This window comes from Melospiza melodia, chromosome 20 (genome assembly GCF_035770615.1).
Source record: "Melospiza melodia melodia isolate bMelMel2 chromosome 20, bMelMel2.pri, whole genome shotgun sequence".
NCBI lineage: Eukaryota > Metazoa > Chordata > Aves > Passeriformes > Passerellidae > Melospiza > Melospiza melodia.
In genome coordinates, this window is record NC_086213.1 from 3044982 (window position 1) to 3059841 (window position 14860).

General features: G+C 56.0%; 1 protein-coding gene across 1 annotated transcript in view; it reads left to right on the plus strand.

Moving 5' to 3' along the window:
- Positions 1 to 2197: 2197 nt before the first annotated feature.
- The window catches only part of NOS1 (nitric oxide synthase 1), a 98071-nt gene continuing 85408 nt past the window's right edge, over positions 2198 to 14860 (plus strand). Inside the window, exon 1 of the mRNA XM_063173379.1 lies at positions 2198 to 2326. The gene's annotated coding sequence lies outside the window, so the exon portion shown is untranslated. The remainder of the gene's footprint in view (positions 2327 to 14860) is intronic.

Consider the following 14860-nt stretch of genomic DNA (forward strand, 5'->3'; position numbering starts at 1 on the left):
AGGGTGCCACCTCAGGGGTCTCTTCCCTGACCGATCCATCCCCAGGATGGAGCTGCCCCACGTTGGACGCCAATATATTGACATTAAATACCAATATAGCCAGATGGAAGGTGCCTGGGCTCATCTGGCTCTTGCTGCTTGACCAGAGGTGGCAGCTGGGGTGGTTTCACCCCACAGACACTTTTGGCTGGCTGGGTATATGGTGTTTCACCCCACAGACACTTGGGGCTGGCTGGGTGTGTGGTGTTTCACCCCACAGACACTTGGGGCTGGCTGGGTGTGTGGTGTTTCACCCCACAGACATTTTTGGCTGGCTGGGTGTGTGGTGTTTCACCCCACAGACATTTTTGGCTGGCTGGGTGTGTGGTGTTTCACCCCACAGACACTTTGGGCTGCCTGGGTGCTGCAGCTGGGCCTGTGGAGACAAGTCCAGGCCTGCAGGAGCTCAGCTGGTGCTGGGATGGAGCTTCCCCCCATAACAGGGGCTGCTCCTCAGGTTTCTCTCTGTGGAGAAGCTTTAAGGTGATGGTGAAGGAAAGGAGTTGGTTCTGATGGAGGGTTGGGATGCAGAGCTTTATTCTGGCCCACAGGCCTCTGAATGCAGCACCAGCTCCAACAGAACTCCCTGAGCCCGTGGTTGCTGCTCCTTTGAACCCGGGGAGAGGGGCAGGGAAGGGGTAGAGGGCCACCAAGCAGGGACAGGAGGGGAGGGACAAAGGGACAAAGGACACCTGGATGGCCCAGTGCCCCCCCAGAGGCATCCTTTGAACTCTGTGAATCACTCAACGCCCTTCTGGAATGCCAGGACTGATGGACAGCAGTCAGCAGGGGCAAGGGAGGGGAAGGGTCAGGTTATTGGCACACCTGAGGAAAGAACCAGGATGACTGAGACAGGCTATTACATCACACCACAACAAACCACCTCAGTTCCCACCAGGGAGGGTGGCTCTAAACGTGTCCCTGTGGTGTCCCAGTGCTGCTTGGGTCACCCACCCTCCCTCTGGACACACCGGGCTTGTCAGAGACACAAATCTGCCTTGATTTGTGTAATTCTGCCCCCAAATTCAGCCCCAATTTAACACCTCCGTTGCCCCGAGGTGCGGCCGGTGTCACAGGGCTCTGCTCCCGGTGAGACCCGGGGCAGGGCTGGGCTCTGCCCTGCAGCAGCACAAGGAAAGGCTGGCGAGGGGCCGAGCCGGGAGCTGAGAACCAGCAGTGACCCGCAGGAGGTCCCAGGGGGGACACGGGGGACAATCAGGGCTGGCCGCGATCCCGCACCCCTGCCCGGTGCTCCCCGGGCACAGCCCCACAATGGGCCATTGTTCCCAGTCTGATTTATGCTTCCTCCCCAGGCTGCTCTGGCCTTTCTCAGGAGCCGCCAGGAGCTCAGGGCCTTTGACGCTGGCAAGAGGGTTTATTTACAGAGGCGAAGGAGACAGGGCTGCTGTGGAAAGTGCATTTTTTAGCATCAGTCTCATTACGTGATTATGGCAATGGGAAGATGCCACCAGCTTACACTCAGGCAGCAGGCTAAAAAACTTAATGTTATAACTTACTGTATAAACTTCTTAACTAATCACACAAAGCAAAAGCACATTGACAGTAGTTCTATCCAATCACCACAACCACACGTAGTTTTGGTTAAAACAATCTCATAACTGCTGCTTTAACTCCACTTACAGTTTTGCTGTATCTTTTACAACTTTCCCCAAAACCCTCTGATTTTCCCTCTAATTTTGTAAATTCCCACAGGCTTCTCCTTTCTGGGGTAGCCGGGCTGGGCTGAGCCCCTGCAGCCACCCGGGGGGAATTCCAGCTTGGCTGAAGCTCCAGCTCTTCATTAGGGCTTGATTAGCTCATTAAGGGCTGCGGGACACGCGGGGACAGCCCGGGCCCCGGGGGGACAGAGCAGTGCCCAGGGCTGGGGTTAATTGGCCACTCGTGTGGTGGCCACCCGGCCTTTAACAGGATTGTGGCTCTGATCCCTCTTTGCCAGAGCCCTGGGATTAATTAATAAATTAATTAATTAATTCCGTGCCCGGGGGCTCCAGCAGCTCCCCAGGGGAAGGGGAAGGGGCTGCGCTGCTCCAGCCCCCGCGCTGCTGCTGTCCCATTGCTCAGCAGATTCTCTTTCCTCACCTCTATTTTTACGCTGCCCTCGGCGATAGAAACCCGACCCCTGTGACTGCCGACCCTGCCGGGCTCTCAGCACAGGATCCTTTCCTCCTGGCAGCTCTGGGAAGGAGGAAATCCCCAATTCCCAGCTTTTTGCCCTAAACGAGACACCTGCAGCCTCCTCCAGAGAGCCGAGCCTGGGCAGCAGCAGGTAGAAAAACTGGCTGAGGGTTTTCCTGTGCCACAGTTTTTTATTTATTCCTGGGTTTTTTTGGGGGGGACAGGGTGGCTTTCCGTGCCTGGATTAGGGGTGGGAGGGTGAGACAGTGTTCACAGGGGTTCTTGGATTGGGGAAAAGACGAGGATCTGATCCATGTTTCAGAAGGCGTGATTTATTATTTTATGATATATATTACATTAAAACTATACTAAAAGAACAGAAGAAGGGATTTCATCTGAAGGCTAGCTAAGAATAGAAAAGGATGGAATGATAACAAAGATTTGTGGCTCAGGCTCTCTCTGAGCCAGCTGACTGGTTATTAATTACAAACAACCACATAGACCAATCCCAGATGCACCTGTTGCATTCCACAGCAGCAGATAATCAATGTTTACATTTTGTTCCTGAGGCCTCTCAGCTTCTCAGGAGGAAAACTCCTAAGGAAAGGATTTTTTATAAAAGATATCTGTGACAGGAGGGGGTCAGGGGACCCTGGGGGTGCTGTGGGGTCTCTGTGGGGTGGGGAAGGGTCAGTGATGCTGAAGGAAAATAATCCCAAACTCGGGGTTTGTGCCTGGGCACCTGGAGGGGAGAAGTTGTCCCAGAGGGGAATTGTCCCACCAGGGTGTGGGTGACCTGTCCCAGCACCTCAGGGTGCCAGACATCCCCAGGAGGATCTGGAGAGGGTGAGGAAATCCCTGTGGCCCCATCCTAGGGACAGGGTAGGGGTGCTCCGTGGGACCCCCTGGCTCCATGGCCCCACTTCCAGCTGGTGGAGAGACATTCTGGAGTCCTGGAAGGTGCCAGACACGGTGGGTGAACCTTCAGCCTGAACTTCCGTCCTCCTCAGCCACCAGCTCCTGTGGAGACAGCTCAGCTCCAGCCTCCTCCAGCCCCACAGCCATGGGGCAGAACCCAGGAATTCCCACAGCCAGAACCAGGGAATTGCCAGAGCCAGAACCAGGGAATTAACAGACCCAGAACCAAGGAATTCCCACTGCCAGAACCCGGGAATTCCCACTGCCAGAACCCAGCAATTGCCACTGCCAGAACCATGGAATTGCCTCTGCCAGAACCAAAGAATTCCCACTTCCAGAACCAAGGAATTGCCACTGCCAGAGCCAGGGAATTCACACAGTCAGAACTCAGCTATTCCCACTGCCAGAACCAAAGAAGTCTCATTGCCAGAACCAGGAAATTTCCACTGCCAGAACCAGGGAATTGCTACTGCCAGAACCAGAGAATTCACACAGCCAGAACCAAGGAATTCTCTCTGCCAGAACCAGAGAATTCCCATAGCCAGAACCATGGAATTCCCATGGAATTTCCACTGCCAGAACCATGGAATTCCCACAGCCAGAACCTTCCCCTTCCCGCTCTCCAGAGCCTCTCTGCACCCTGTGCAGATCCAGGGTGTGCAGGCTGCCCATGCAGAGCCATTCCCACCCAGCAGAGCTGAGCTTTAGCTGCTCCCAAAGCCTGGATGTGCTGCTGGAAATGCAGAATGAGCTGGGAAACAGCCAAAGGTTTGGGGTTTGGGGGCTCAGGGGCTGATCCTCTCCTGGGAGGGATAATTCCAGCAGCAAACCCCCCATGGATGGGGTGAGCAAGGAGTCATCCCCGTGCTGGTAGCTGGAGCAGGGTGATTCCATGTGGGACTGCAATCTGGGAGCTCTGGGATGCTGCAGGGAGGGACTGAAACCTATTTTATTCATTTTTTCCAAGCTCCTTCTGCACTGGTGCTGCCAAATTCCCCCCACCAGGCCATGCTGCAGGGCTGGGAGCTCCCAGCAGCATTCCCGAAGGAAAATCTCACTCCAGGAACACCTGGTTTTCTCCAGAGGTTTTTCCAGAGGCTGGTTTGCTGGCTGCAGTGGCACTTGGGACCCTGCTGTCCCTCTGGGTCTGGTGACACCAACAACCTCTGGTGGCCCTGGCTGCTGCCCCATGACCAGGGGACAGCCCCCCCTGAGCTCCTGGATGCTGGGATTGGTGTCCCTGGATTGGGTTTCAGATATTTTTGGTCCTGTAAATCCCGTGGGTGATGATGGGTCCTTCCTCCACGTGGCCAAGCTCTTTTTTTGGGATTTCACCTCCCTTAACTCTTATTCCCAGCTGCCTACTCCATTCATCCCCAATTCCAGCACCTTCCATGGGGATGGCTCCTTGCTCACCCCTTCCATGGGGGATTTGCTGCTGGAATTATCCCTCCCATGAGGGGATCAGCCCCTGAGCCCCCAAACCCCAAACATTTGGTGCTTCCCAGGTCATTCTGCATTTCCAGCAGCACATCCGGGCTCTGGGAGCAGCTAAAGCTCAGCTCTGCTGGGTGGGAATGGCTCTGCATGGGCAGCCTGCACACCCTGGATCTGCACAGGGTGCAGGGAGGCTCTGGAGAGCGGGAAGGGCAAGGCTCTGGCAGTGGAAATTCCCTGGTTCTGGCAGTGGAAACTCCTGGGTTCTGGCAGTGGGAATTCCATGCTTCTGGCAGTGGAAATTCCATGGTTCTGGCTGTATAAATTCCCTGGTTCCGGTTGTGGATATTCCCTGGTTCTGGCAGTGGCAATTCCATGGTTCTGGCTGTGGATATTCCCTGGTTCTGGCAGTGGCAATTCCATGGTTCTGGCTGTGTAAATTCCATAGTTCTGGCAGTGGGAAATTCCAGTTTCCAGCTGTGTGAATCCCTGGTTCTGGCAGTGGGAATTCCATGGTTCTGTCAGTGGGAATTCCTTGGCCCAGGCTGTAGGAATTCCATGGTTCTGGCTGTGGGAATTCTGTGTGAACTGCTTGGTTCTGGCAGTGGGAAGTCCATGGTTCTGGCTGTGGGAATTCCATGGTTGTGGCAGTGGGAATTTCTTGGTTCTGCATGAGTGAATTCCCTGATTCTGGCAGCAGGAATTCCATAGTTCTGTCAGTGTGAATTCCTTGGCTCTGGGAATGGGAATTCTGTAGTTTTGGCTGAGGGAATTCCCTGGTTCTGGCAGTGGGAACTGCTGGGTTCTGGCAGAAGGAATTTCATGGTTCTGGCTGTGCGAATTCCTTGGTTCTGGATGAGTGAATTCCCTGGTTCTGGCTGTATAAATTCCTTGGTTCTGTCAGTGGCAATTCCATGGTTCTGTCAGTGTGAACTTCCTGGTTCTGCTTGTGGGAATTCCCTGGTTCTGCCTGTGGGAATTCCCAGGTTCTAGCAGAGAGAATTTCTTGGTTCTGACCGTGTGAATTTCTTGGTTCTGGCCATGTGAATTCTACGGTTCTGGCTGTGGGAACTCCATGGTTCTGGACGGGTGAATTCTGTGGTTCTGGCTGTGTGATTTCCCTGGTTCTGTCTGTGAGAACTCCCTGTCTCTGGCCCTGTGAACTCCTTGCTCCACGGCTCCAGACAGCACCAGCGCCGTTCCCCAGGTCCTGCCCCCGGGCTTGGCTCCGTGCGGAGCTGCCCGAGGCGCTGGGAGGAAAATGGATTGATTGCCTCATTATCCCTGCTCTACCCCCCCGTGCCTTAAATACAACACACCTGCCCTGAGAGCTGCTCCCACACCTCCCACGGAGCACCCTGGGACTCATTTCGCTGGGAAACAGCTCCTGAGTGCAGAGGTGAGTGAGATCTGGGATGGGGGGGATCCTCCAAGCTGGATCTGTGTGCCAGGGTTTGGGATGCTGCTGGATGGGATCATGTGCTCTGGGGTGCCTGTTCTGGGGGAATTTGGGGGATGAGTGGCTGGAAGGTTGTGCTGTGCTCCTGAAGGGAGATGGGAATTGTTGTGGATGTGCTCCTCTTGTCATGGGAATAAGGTGGGAAAGGCAAAGGGTTTGCCTTCAAATATTTGGGAAGCTGCAAAAACAGCAATTTCCCTGCTGGGAGCTGTCTGTTCCTGCCTGGCTGCAGGGCATCCATCCATCCATCCATCCATCCATCCATCCATCCATCCATCCATCCATCCATCCATCACCCATCCATCCATGGCTTCCTCCAGTGCTGCTGGAGATGCCCAAGCCCCCAATAAATTCAATTATAAAAACAGAAAAAATGCCTGTCCATCAGTCACAGCCCCTTTTCCTACTGCTCCCTCCTTATTTCCATGGGTCTCGTTGGTGTCTGGGAATTTGGGATTTGGAAGCCACAACTGAGGGCTCAGAATCACTGAGCTGCCCCAGGGCCTCTGCTGAGATGTGGCTGCTCAAAAATCCTTCCCATGGAGGTTTGTTGGTTAAATGGCTCTGGGACAGAACTGCAGGGATGGATTCTGGTTTAGAGAATGGGAATTGCTGGATTAAATGGCTAAAAGTGGAGTTTGGAGTGAGGGCACGCAGGGTTCCTGCCCTCAGGAGCTGTATGTATCTGAGTCACCTCGGGATGGGAAGGATCATGTGAAGTGTGACCTGCTCTGGAGGTATTGACAACAGCACTGTGACATCAAAAGCTGGTTTTATTTTATTTTTTTATCTCCTCAGAGTTAAACTGAGGCTTGTGAGCAAGAGAGCCATGTCAGTGTTGGTGCAATAGGCAGGTCAAGCTCGTTTCTCCCTGCTCAGGGCTCTCATTGGGGTTAAAACCTCTTCAATTTAAAGCAGGAAATTTGTTTCTGGTGATGTTCAGGGGCTTTGGAGCAGAACCTGACGTGGGATTGAGGTGCAGCTTGTCCTGCTGGATGGGAGAGTTGGAGGGGACAGGGACAACAGGTCCCTGGCAATGATTTGATCTCCAAGGACTCCTTTAATTAATGCAGCAGCCCTTGGATGCCTCCTAATTGCCCAGGCATGCCTGACTTTGCAGCACGCAGGGGCTGAGGTTGTGCTGAGGAGCCTGGATGTTCCTTTCTGCTCTGCCTCCCTTTGGAGCTGAAGAAAAAAATCAATGGAAAACCCTTCCAAAGGCCCGGAGAGCTCCGTTATCTCCAATCGACCTCAAACAAAACCCCACTGCACGCCAAGGACAGCAGCTCCTTGCCTGGTTAAAAATTCAGCTTTTCCTTAGAGGTGGATAAAATTTCATTTGGTTTAGGGCAGAAAGAGCCGTGCTGTGGGGTGGAAATGCTATTTCCCCATTCTGCACCTTTGGGGAAGGGAAGGGAAGGGAAGGGAAGGGAAGGTCCCCCGTGGCCCTGAAGAGCTGCTGGGCTCTCCCTGCCTTTCCCATGAGTTGGATGTTTGGAATTAAACCCCGGAACTTCTCCCATCCTCATCCTCCTTCCCAGCCCCATTTGGTGGGTCAGAGCCCCCCCCCCCGAGCACCCAAAATTCGCTCCCAGCCGTGCTTATGCAGGCGTGCAGCAGCTTCCAGCCGGGAGAGATTAAAAGTTACTGAATAACCCAACTCCTCCGTCACCCCGGTGGCCGTGCCAGGTGCCCGGGGGGCATTCCCGTCATCCCAAAACCACCGGCAGCGATTCCCCCCGTGCCAGCCCCGCCGAGCCGCAGGGGATGCGCTGCATGAGCACGGTGGGTCGCGGGGACGGGGGCACAGCCGAGGGGCAATGCCACCGTGGCAAGGGCGGCACGCAGGCGGCTGGGCACGGCTCACGCAGCCCTCCCGCAGCTCCAGCGCCGCCTGAGCCCTTTTCCTGCCGCTGCCCAGCGCCTCCTTCCCCGGCTCCGGCCGGCCCCTGCCTCCGGACGAGCCATGGCCTCGGTTCGTGCCTTTTGTCCGCTCTTCCTTTCGGCGCCCGGAGCCCGGGGCTGCGGCGGGGGCGAGCGGGGGGCGCTGCCCGGGGGCCTCTCGGCGCCTCCCTCCGGACCCAAGTAAGGCTGGGGACCGAGGGGACACTCGGGGGAGGTGGCTCGGGGTGGCTGCCAATGTCCGAGCGGGAGTTGTGGTGTTTTTCCAGGAGTGTTTTGTTCGGGATGGGAGCGCGGGGGTCTGTTTGGGACATCGTTCCCGATCTCCCGGCTCCGCGTGTTCCTCACTTCGGACACACCTTTGGTGGGGTGGGTTGGGGGTGTCGGCAGCGCCCTCCTGGCTGCGGGCTCTGCAGGATCATTTTAGGGTGGTGACAGCCCTAAAAACCCTCCCAGGTGCGCCTTTCTCCTCCTGGGGACCTCCAGCTTCTCCTGCGGTCATGGAGTGTTTTGGGGATGCTGCCAGCACCCGGAGCAGTTCGGCATCACCCTCCTGGCTGGGGGCTCTGCGGGATCATTTTAGGGTGGTGACAGCCCTAAAAACCCCTCCCAGGTGCGCCTTTCTCCACCTGGGCACCTCCAGCTTCTCCTGCGTGCATGGGCCCGGCCCTGGGTACAGCACGGCAGATTTGGGGCACCTGCAGAGATGTGGGGAAGGGGAAGGAAAAGCACCCGAAAAGAAGGGAAGGGAAGGGAAGGGAAGCATCTCCTGCGGGGAGGCGTGCGCTCCTTCCTCCAGCGCCCAGCTCATCCTGCAAACTGCGTCGGCACCGCAGCTGCTCCGGCTTCCTGGGAAGTCCTATTGATGCCAAAGCAATCCTGGAGAGGGAGGGGGGATGACTAAAGTTATCCGCGGCCGTGTGCGGCTGCAGATGCGGGGTCCTTCCCCCCCCTTGCCGCTGTTTTTTTTGGGGAGGGGTTCCGAGGCTGTGATCAAAAGCTGGAGCTGGCGTCCATCTGCTTCTGACAACCTGAGCGCTCGCTGGCAGCTTCTGCATTCAGAGCCTTGAATTCCTCAATAATTAGGAGTTTTTTCGAAAAAAAAAAATATCTCCATCTGGGCTTTTTCATGATGGGAATGAAAAGCCAAGGTGGGTGTGGGAGGGGGGCAGGTGGATTTTCAGCCTTAGCAACCCAAATCTTGCAATATTACATCAGCACCGAAGAGGTGTAATTAAGTAGGAAACAAATGAGCCCAGCTAATCTGTTTTGCTTGTTTGAGCTTAGCGGAGTGCAGAAAACAAACAGAGGCTGAATGATGAATGAGACTTTTTATTTATTTATTTTAAAGGGTTTTTCTTTGCCCGGAGCCCCGAGGGGGGGTTGGGATGTGGGTCAGGAAACGCGGCCGCTCTCCCATCCCCGCGGCTCCGAGGTCACCGGGCCGGGGCTCTGCCCGTTCTCCTCTTCCATCGCCCGCTCTGCCTCCCCTGGACGCCTTCCCGCAGGGATGGGGATGGGGATGCATCTCCGAGCCGCTCTTCCCTGTGCCATCAAAGGGAAGGGCACCGCGGGTGGCAGCGAGCGCCCTTTAAGGTGGCACTGCCACCTCAGCCCCTCGGGACACGGGGGCACGGCTGGGGGCTGGGCTTTCTGCAGGAATTGCTGCTTTTGGGGCACCTTTGGGTGCCAGGAGTGAGGGAAAGCTTCGTGGGGACCCCACAGGCTCTGCTGCACCCTCCTCCTGTGTCCCTGTGCCCGGCCACCCCATAAAGGACGGGGGGACACGGCCCTGGCTGTGGGGCTCTCACAGCTCTTCAAACAGCCCAGAGGGCTCCAGCAGCTCGGATGTGTCCCTGAGTGTCCCCCCAGCTCTTGTGGCATCTCTGCACTCCCTCTGCCGCTCCCCAGGGAGGGCTCGGGGGGCTGGGGCCACCTTTGGGGCAGCTTTGGGGCCACTTTGGGGCAGCCTTTGGAGCCACTGTGGGGCCCTTTTGGGGCTGCCTTTGGGGCTGCTTTGGGGCCACTTTGGGGCTGCCTGGAGCAGCTTTGGGGCAGTTTGGGGCCACCTTTGAGGCAGCCTTTTGGGGCAGCTTTGGGGCTGCTTTGGGCCCGCTCTGGGGCTGCCTGGAGCAGTTTTGGGGCAGTTTGGGGCCGCCTTCGGGGCCACATTTGGGGCTGCCTTTGGAGCCACTATGGGGCCGCCTTTTGGGGCAGCTTTGGGGCCGCTTTGGGGCTGCCTGGAGCAGCTTTGGGGCTGACTTTGGGACCACTTTGGGGCAGCCTTTGGAGCCACTATGGGGCCGCCTTTGGGGCCGCCTTTGGGGCTGCTTTGGTGCCACTTTGGGGCTGCCTGGAGCAGCTTTGGGGCAGTTTGGGGCCACCTTTGGGGCTGCCTTTGGAGCCACTATAGGGCCACCTTTTGGGGCTGCTTTGGGGCAGCTTTGGGGCTGCCCGGAGCAGTTTTGGAGCCGCCTTTGGGGCTGCATTGGGGCCGCCTTTGGGACTTTGGGGCTTCTTTGGAGCTGCCTTTGGGGCACCTTTGGGGCCACCTTTGGGGCAGCTTTGGGGCTGCCTTCGGGCCTGCCTTGGGATGGTTTTCCCCCCGCTGCCAGGCTCCGGCAGTGACACGAGGTGCCAGGAGCAGATGGCAGCCATCGGCCGGGCTGGCTCTCAGATCCCTGTGGCTCCTGGCACCGTGCTGGGCAGCGGCTCCTCGTAACCCTCTCGCTGCCACGCTGCTCTCTGGGGGAAAACTGGGCGGTTTTGGGGTCTCTCCGTTGAGTGTTTTGCATTTGAGCCCCGTGCCCAGCCCAGAGGGGTTTCTGGTTGCTGTTCCTGGTGTGATGCCCCAAGCTGGGGATGGAGGGGAGGAACTTCGTGGATCTGGAGTGCTGCCCGTCAGTCAGTGGTGACAGCGACCCTGTTCCCCCAGCCCCCTCCTGCCAAACCTTGCAGAAATGGATTTAAAAGCAGGAGAAATTAGCAGGTTTTGGGCTCTGAGAGGGCAGGGGCGGTGCCATGGGCTCGGCTGGGTGGGACAGGGGGGCTGTCACTGTCAGTGTGTGGGGCCACCCCGGAATGGGGAGCCTGAGCTACCTCCAGACTGCCCCAAAATCACAGGGCAGAGGAGATGTTCCCAAAAAGGGAGAGGCCCAAAACCTTACACGATAGTGGTGCTCCCAAAATGGGGGAGCCCCAAACCCTGTACGGCAGAGATGATGTTTCCAAAATGGGAGAGACCCAAAACTTTGCACGGCAGTGATGTTCCCAAATGGGGGAACCCCAAAACCTGGCATGGTAGAGGTGATATTCCCAAAATGCGGGAACCCCAAACCCTGCATGGCAGAGGTGATGTTCCCAAAATGGGAGAACCCCAAAACTTTGTATGGCAGAGGACATGCTACCAAAATGGGGGAGCCCCAAAAATTTGCAAGGCAGTGATGCTCCCAAAAAGTGCGAACCCCAAACCCTTCATGGCAGTGATGCTCCCAAAATGGGACAACCCCAAAACTTTGCATAGCAGAGGAGTTGCTACCAAAATGGGGGAGCCCCAAAAACTTGCAAGGCAGTGATGCTCCCAAAATGGGAGAACCCCAAACTCTTGCATGGCAGAGGAGATGCTACCAAAATGGGGGAACCCCAAAACCTTGCAAGGCAGTGATGCTCCCAAAATGGGGGAACCCCAAAACCTTACACATCAGAGGAGATGCTCCCAAAAGGGGGGAGGTCCAAAGACTTGCACGGCAGAGCAGATGTTCCCAAAATGGGGGAGCCCCAAACCCTTGCATGGCAGTGATGTTCCCAAAATGAGGCAGCCCCAAAACCTGCAGAGGAGATACTCTCAAACTGGGAGAACCCAAAACCTTGCATGGCAGTGATGCCCCCAAAATAGGGGAACCCCAAAACCTGGCATGGCAGTGATGCTTCTAAAATGGGGGAACCCCAAAACCTTGCACAGCAGAGGAGATGTTCCCAAAACAGGAGAACCCTAAAACCTCGCATGGCAGTGATGCCTCCAAAATGGGAGAACCTCAAAACCTGGCGCAGCAGAAGAGATGTTCCCAAAATGGGGGAGACCCAAATCTTCCATGGCAGAGGAGTTGCTCCCAAAATGGGAGAACCCCAAACCCTGCATAGCAGTGATGCTCCCAAAATGGGGGAACTCCAAAACCTGGCAGAGGAGATACTCCCAAATTGGGAGAACCCCAAACCTTGCACGGCAGAGGAGATGCCCCCAAAACGGGAGAGCCCTGCACAGCAGTGATGCTCCCAGATTGCCCATCCCGCTCAGCGCCCCCCAAAACGCCCCTGGCCCTTCCTGGGCTCCCACTCTCTTGGTGCTGCCCCCCGAATCCTCCTCCATGGGGCTGTGCCCCACTGGGATCCCCCCACACCACCGGCTCTCCCCTTGCATTCCCTGCCCTCCCTCCCTCCCGGGAGCAGACGGGAAATTGGGAAGCGGCCAAAATGAGCCAAGTTTTCCCCTTCCCTCCTGGGTGACAATTCCAAGCCCGCGGGAGCTCTGTGGCCAGCAGCCAGCTCTGGATCCACAGCCCGAGGGGAGCAGCAGCCCCTGCCTCCCGCCAGAACCCGCACAAGCACTCCTCTTGTTGTTATTGTTATTATTTTAATTATTATTATATTATTTATTTTAAATTCTGTTTCTCCTCGGCCAGGGGAGGGCTGGAGCAGCAGCCCCTGCCTCCCGCCAGAACCCGCACAAGCACTCCTCTTGATGTTATTGTTATTATTTTAATTATTATTATATTATTTATTTTAAATTCTGCTTCTCCTCGGCCAGGGGAGGGCTGGAGCGATTTATTGGCTGTGCCTGCCTGGTTTCGGCAGCGCTGCTGCTCTCTCCGAGTCATCAGAGCCGTTCTGGAAGGGAGAATCGAGCAGCTCGGGAGCGGGCGGTGTCCTCCTCGCCCAGCGAGGCTGTTTATCCTCCTCGTTCGGGTTTCAGACGAATAAATTTGCCAGACAACAATGATATTAGCCTCGTCTCAAAGACTTTATCAATTTGCAGTTGTCTCTCCGCTGATAGTTTTTTATTGAGCTGTCTGAGATGATTTCCAAAGAGAGGGCTGCAATTTCAACTATTAAGTAATTTGGGAGAGCAATTAGTGTGAATCTGGAAACTCCCTGTGTTCCTCCTGAATAAATCAACCTCTCTGTGAGAGAGAGAGCCGTGCTGAAAGAGCCTGGGCTGATTTATGGGAAAGGGGGGTTTGGCCAGGGAAACAGCAAGGAGAGAGTTCCTGGCCTGGAAAACTTCAATGCTTTGGTGGTGCTGTGGTTCAGGGGGTGTTGGGGGGTCCTGGGAGCTGGGATTTCCTCGGGGGTGTCCCCTCCTTGCACCCCCAACTCCAAAAGGATTCTCTGCTCAAAGCAGGTTTGCTCTTGCTTTCGTTCTCCTGGGGGAGATGGGGAGGGGTGGAAGGGATGGGGGCAAGGAAAGAGGAGATCCCAAATCCTCTAGGATTGCTCCATCCGTGGGGTTGGATCCAACTCCTAACTCCCAGTGTTGAACTGGGACTGATTTGGATGAGGTACAAGGAAGATGTTTTTAGGATGAGGGTGGCGAGATGTGGCTGCTCCATCCCTGGGATGTCCAGGGGCAGGTTGGACACTGGGGCTTGGAGCAGCCTTGGAGCAGCCTGGGATGCAGGATCCCAAATCCTCCCTTGCCCCGGTATTCCATGGGCCTGGACTCAGCTCATAACTCCCAGTGTTGAACTGGGACAGGGTTGATTTGGATGAGGTACAAGGAAGATGTTTTTAGGGTGAGGATGGTGATGCGTGGCTGCTCCATCCCTGGAATGTCCAGGGCCAGGTTGGACAGGGCTTGGAGCAGCCTGGGCTGGTGGAAGGTGGCCATGGCCATGGCGGGGCAGGAATGAGATGGGCTTTATGCCCTTTCCAACCCAAACCATTCCATGATTCCGTTCTCTGGCACCACAGGGCTGCCAAAGGCCTTGCCAAAGTGAGCTCTCACAGCCTGAGCTGCTGTTCCTGATCCACAGAGCCCCTCCCCTCTCCTGGGATGAGATCAGGGTCTCTGGCCACGATTTACACCTCCCAAATCCCTGCTGGCAGCTCCAGTGACTCCCACACCCATCCCAGGTGGGATCCTCCAGCAGGATTTGCTCCATCCCCTCCTCAGAGCAGCCTGTGCATCCCTGCTGGATGATGACTGATGACATTTCCCTTTTTCCCTGGGCTCCCCTGGTCCCCAGCATCCTCCAGGGCAGGAGCAGCTCCTCAGAGCACAGGGACCATCCCAGCCCTGCTCTCCACTCCAGGGTCATCCCAGGGAAATTATTTCTGGCTGCAGGAGCACGGGTGGAGAACCCCCCCCTTTGCAGACAGTTTCTCCTGTTTGGAGCTTTTTCCTGGAGGGTGCTGCTGCTTCCCCCTCTGAATCCCTCCATAATCCACTAAGGGACCTCACATCTCCCTTTCTTTCTCCTTTATTTTTTTTTTTCCCTGTTCCTAAAACAATTAGCTTGGCTCAAACCCTCTGCAATCCATCAATTAATACAAGCTGCAGCAGTAAATTAAAGGGAAACAGGAACAACTATGCTGGGATTAGGTCACTGAAACTATAAACTTTGGAACAAATCAGATTTCCTTGGGAAGGGAAATGGACAGCAGTGATATGTCAAGCCCTGAGATGAGACAGGCTCGGAGCAACTTTCCAGAGTCTCCTGACTTGGCTGCTGGATGCCAGAACTTCTTCCCCAGGGGAAGTTTTGGGTTTCCAGACCCCGTTGCTGCTGCTGGAAGCTTGGATGGCCAAATAAACAAACAAGGAGAGAGGGAAAGGGGAAAGGGCTGGGGGAGAAGCTGCAGGGACACTTTGGGTATCAGGATCTGCTCTTCCCCGTGGTTGTTGTGCCCTGTTAAAGGTGGGATGTGAGAATTCCCAGTGACATTCTCCCAGTGACATCCCAAAGGTGGGAT